Genomic DNA, 6,000 nt, shown 5'->3' with positions numbered 1-6,000 from the left:
ATATTCTCCATAAAAATTAAAGTGTAGTTATCATTAGCGAACCCTTAATCTCTCAAGGGCCTTCGGATAATTTTCATTCGTCACCTGGAAGGCATTATTAGTTTCTAGAGCTGCACCTTTTAGGCACTTACGCAAGTGATTGAATTTCTCGACATTTGACAAGCCTGGCTCACGATCGATTATTTGTTTGAATGAAGTAATGAAATTTTTGTAGTTCTAGTATTTTCCATCAAACGTAGGCAGTTCTAAGGAAGGTAGTTTTGCATGTGACACCGGATATGAAAACATTGTATCTGATACCGTGATATTGTGCATTTCTTCGCCCAATTGTGATTGGATCGCAAGCTTAATCGATACATACAAATCTTCGATTTCACCCCGCGCATTATCTTATGGCTCCAGTTTCTCTATGTTCGATTGAATGACAAGAATTTGTTTGAAATATGACTCTAGTATTCCTAACCGGCATTTCAGCTCTGCCGTGGAAAGTGCCTTCCCTTCCCCTCTACCATTTGCATAAATGATAGTCTTTATACGAGATATGTTTCTCTTGGTTGTAGTTCGTTGACCTTTATATTCCCCCAGACTGGTAGCCATTGTGGCGTTACAAAAAGCGAAAAAGAGATCGAGAATATGAGCGACAAAGAGAAAGGAGCGCTAGTAGCAGGGTGATGCAACTGACAAAGCTGCAGTTACTTAATGCAATAAGAATGCTGGGATGAGCTTTCCAAATAATAGCTTGTGTAATTTATGTATCGAGAGATTTTAAGAATGATTCCGTCAAGCTATAAAAATACATACATATATGACGCTGCAATTACTTGTATGAATACTCCAAAACCTTGAGAGGATATATGTCGGCGAAAATGTTGCGATGAGAATGTTGCTTGTTGTGAATGTTGCCAAAGGTTTACGCTCGTTGCGAAGGGAGTCCAATACTCGTTTCCAAAGATTAGAATGTTGCGAGATCCTTCAATGTTGCTAGCGATTCGAGTGGCTATACGGAGTGTCCAAAGTTGATTCTTGTGATGCGTTGATGCTTATTTCGGCGCAGGTTTTTACTGCTCACGTGGACGGTGTTTAGTTGCGAAATTTATTTTTTACTAACCTTATATAGCCGATTATTAACTGCAATGGTTATGGTGATAGATTTTGCGTTCAGCTGCAAACGCAGTTCTGCGAGGATGCTCGTTAATGCGGACAGTGCTTCGTGATGAAAACTGGAGGTACTCGAGACCGGATGACTGGCGAAAGTGGCGAAGCAATTTATTTTATGAAACCTTGCCTTACTGGTGGGCAAATTTGTTCTAACGAATTCGCTCACTTTCCTATTTGCTAGCTAGCGATTTTTGCACGTGCCCCATGTTGGGCGCCAAAATGTTCAGTAAGAAGAGTTTTTCCTACTAAAATTTCTATAATATTTGGGGCGAATGACAATTACCGCAAAAACCAGCTGTAAATCCAAGTATAATGATGAGAGAGCCATCGTTTATTTCAAAGGTCTTTTACACAAAATGGAAAGAGCTTAAATTACCGCTAATTTAGTTAATACAGTGATGTAATTTAGTTCAGTAGAAATTGAGCAACTATGCTATGGCTGGTCATATAGTCATGAATTAAAAATATATATGTATATTAATTGAAATGAAACTATCTATTCACAATAATATAGACGTTGACCGAACAGGTTGCAAATTTGGTCAATAACTAGATGCATTCGTACTAAATAAGTTTGTGACCGGATTCGAGGGAAAGATTTTCGAACGTCTGTGTGAAGAAGAGAAAAGCTCGACTTTTGAACAGGCATTAAAAAAGGCCATGATGACCGAGGCGAAATTTCATACACGAGAGGCAAACGATGTTGACTTTATTGCACGGAAAAATGGCGGGTCTACTAAGCATGGCGATTTTGAGCAGCAGTCGGGCAGCCGAACTAAAAACACCAATGGCGGTAAACAGAAAAAAAGATGTAAGCATTGTGGATGGAAAACGCACGACGGCAAAAGTGCACTTTTAAAAACAGCAGATGCCATAAGTGCAAGCGTATAGGACATCTGGCTAACATTTGAAGGAGTAAACCTATTAATTTAGTGGAAGTATCTGAAAGTAGCAAATATAATAAAGAATGTGATGAATCAAATACTTTTAATTTAGTTTCAGACTATTCCGTTTATAGTGTTTCTGGTAATCAAGTGCCGTCTCAGTTCACGCTGACAGTGGAGGTCAACAGCATTCCAATCGATTTCATTTTGGACACTGGAGTGGCTTCTTCGCTAGTATCAAAGAAATGATTTAAAGCCATGTCACGAGAGGTTTTGCGCATATAATGGTGCTAGTATCGAGATATGTGGTGAATTTCGTGCAATTATTACGACCCGTGGATAGTCGCACATTTTGAGGTTAGTGGTTACCAATCCTTGAAGCCCACCAATGTTGGGTCGCGATTTAATGTCAATATTCGGTGTTGGCATCGCGCAAGTCAATTTTTTGACAGAATGTAACGATACGGTAGCAAAAATTCAAAATAAATTTGGTGAAGTTTTCAAAGAGGGGTTGGGTACATTTAAAGGCAGTAAAATAAAGCTAAACCTTTTCAAGAATGATAGAATACAAGATTGCGCCGTCCTGGCCGTTGACATTTGTGTACCACAAGTAAACAAAGAATAGAGCGAAAAGAAGAACGAATTGAAACTGCTTAAACAGTTCACTTTACAGCGAAAAACGTGTTTTAATTTTGCTAAATGCGAAAATATTGCATTTTCACACAATCTATTAGAGAATAGTGAACGTTAGTGCACGAAGCTGCTGCAGCAAACGTTTTAGTGCATTCCATTGCTTTGCAATTAAGGCTGATGCAGCAAACTGCGGCAGCATCTCAGCGGGATTATTTAGTTAACTTGCTAAAGGAGGATTCTTGGAGCAGAAGCGAAGTGATTGTGACGAAATGCTGTCAATATAATAATAAAGATACATGTCGAGAACGGCTTTACCGTGCCCTATGTATACAAAATGCAGCGATTCGTCGCAACGCTACAGTTGCATCTACGCATCTCGCATCTTGACGGCTGTCGAAATTTAGCACACGGCACTTCATTCTATTAGTTTTTACGCCATCTTCAACTCAAAAACCACTCACAAATTGCAAATTAACACAATTTAAACTGATTTTTCACTTATAATTAAAATTCTCTTTGTTGCTGATTTGTAAACAAAGGTTTATTTACAAGTTACCACAACTGTCAAAATCGGCAAAACCAAAGTAGCGGTACCACTGACGGCGCCACCTTTGTTCGCTGCACCGTGAAACCTTTTAGAAACGGCTAAACCAATTTTTTGCAAACCCAGGCCAGTGCCACTAGCTTTTCGCGCAAAAGTTGAAAGTCAATTGAATGCTCTAGTAAAAACGGGTATACTGGTACAGGTAGATAATTCCGATTGGGGTACACCGTTGGTACCAGTGATAAAGCCCAACGGAGATATCCGCATATGCGGCGACTATAAGTCTACAATAAATAAATATTTAGCGGATGTGAAATACCCCTTGCCACGTATTGAGGAACTGTTTGCATCTTTACAGGAGTCTTTGTTTTCAAAATTGGATCTTTTCAACGCTTACAATCAGTTGGTTTTAGAGGAGTCGTCACAAGCGCTTTGTGCTTGGAATACGCATTTAGGGTTATTAAAGGTAACTCGGCTACCATTTGGCGTAAAGCCCGCAGCTGCCATCTTTCAAAAGACGATAGAGAATGTGTTAAGGGGTATTCCGAATGTTATCAACTACTTAGATGATATAGTCATCACAGGCAACGATTTTAGCGATCACGTGAAGACGATTGAAACAGTTTTGCGAATTTTTCAAAGAAAATATTTCATACCTAGGATTCACAATAGATAGAAACGGTTTAAGCAAAAACAAGGAACGAATGCAGGCAGTCTTGGAAGCACCCTTACCACGGAACGTGAGGGAATTAAGAGCATTCATTGGAATGTTAAACTATTACTCCAAGTTTATTCCTAACTTCGCTCACAAAATGGTTCCCTTATACAAACTGTTACAAAAAAAAGTCAATTTTAAATGGACCGAGGACTGTCAAGATGCTTATGTGACACTAAAATCAGATGTAACATCAGAGAGGGTGTTATCGCGTTTCTACCCAAAATTGCCAATTGTGCTATGAACAGACGCTTCCAACGAAGCAGTGGGATGAATTTAATCGCACGAACTTTCTGATGGTGTTCACAAACCCATTGCCTTCGTATCCCGCGCTCTCACCAAAGCGGAAAAAAATTACAACACAATTCAGAAAGGAGCTTTAGCTATAATTTTTTGTGTGGTCAAGCTAAAGCATTACCTGTTGGGTAACCACTTTACTTTGCAAACAGATCACAAACCGCTGTTGTCTCTCTTAGGAGAACACAAAGGATTACCTGTTATGGCGGCCACACGAATGCAGCGCTGGGCAGTTATTCTGTCGGGTTTTGATTACACAATTCGTTATATTTAAGGAAAATCTAACCCCGCAGATTTTATTTCGAGGCTACCACATAGAGAGGTAATAAGTAATGAGAGAGATTGTGATTATGTTAATTTTATAGAAGCACACAATCAGCTCAATTTAAATTTTAAAAGCATTGCAAAAGCAACAAGAAATTATGTAATCCTATGAAGAGTGGGTGAGGCTTCCGGAAACAATTTTATGGGAGTTGCACCGATCACACTTCGGGATCGTCAAGACAAAAGTTTTGGCAAGGTCATATGTATGGTGGCCAAACCTAGACCAGCACATCGAACAATTAATATGCAAGTGCGATCCCTGCAAACAGGCGCAGCCTAGCCCCGAAAAATCTATTTTGATTCCATGAAACCCAACGGAATCCGCATGGTCAAGGATCCACGTGGACTTTGCGGGCCCAATTAGAATTTTTTTCTTTTTCATAGTCGTCGACTCCTACTCGAAATGGGTGGAGGTATTCAAAACAAAAGAGATTACAACTAACTTTCCGATAAACAAGTTACGGGAATTATTTACAAGATTCGGATTAGTAGACACGTTGGTGAGCGATAATGGGCGCCAATTTACTTCGACCGAGTTTCAGCAATTTTTATTGTCTAATCAAATTGAGCATTGTTTAACAGCTCCCGGCCACCCAGCAACTAACGGCCAAGCCGAAAATTTTGTAAAAACGTTAAAGAAATCATTGTATTCAAATTTAAGAGCGGGTTCGTCTAACATAAATGATATTTTAAACACTTTTTTGTTTGTACAGCGGTACTAAACATTGCGTTACAGGAGAGTTGCCTGCAGGGCTTTTGTTAGGTAGAGAAATTAAAAACAGGTTATCCTTACTCAAACCACCCCTAGTAACAAAAAATATAGGCGAGAGTCAACTAGCGAGTATTAGAAACCAAAAGGGCAAAAGAACTGTGAGCTTTGATAGCGGCGCTAAGGTTTATGTTCGCGATTACACTAACCCCAACAAACAGGGTTGGCAACAAGCCACTGTCGCAAAACGCATAGGTCCGCGGTCATATCATTGCATTTTAACTAGCAACAATCGGCGTATCAAGCGTCACATTGACCAAATGATTACAGGCGATACTAAAGAAAATGCTCATATTCGGAGTGAAGAAGTAGTTGAAAGCCAATCAGATTTAGCAACAGCGTCAAAATCAGGCGAGTCAAATAATACCCCGAGGCAGTTTCGAAGTTTACGTAAATTACAAAGAATTAATTATAAAGAGTAAAGCATAAATAATATGATATGGCTGTATATAATGAAGTTTTTAAATACTATTTTTGTAATGACTGTAGTTAAAAAAAAATAGATCTCGTGCTATTTCAAACTTGAGGGAGAGTTGTAGAGTTGAGCGCTCTTAAGTTAGTTGGATAGCACCTTAAAATTATACCGCGACACCTGTCGTTATTTAGCATAAGAAACACATCTGGTAACGTAGTAATAAGAATGAAATGTTATGTAAAGCGAAGAAGTAAATAAAAC

The sequence above is a fragment of the Rhagoletis pomonella genome, unplaced genomic scaffold (genome assembly GCF_013731165.1).
Source record: "Rhagoletis pomonella isolate Grant_MI unplaced genomic scaffold, Rhpom_1.0 Rhpom_scaffold_00434, whole genome shotgun sequence".
NCBI lineage: Eukaryota > Metazoa > Arthropoda > Insecta > Diptera > Tephritidae > Rhagoletis > Rhagoletis pomonella.
Note: the sequence above shows the minus strand (reverse complement) of the source record.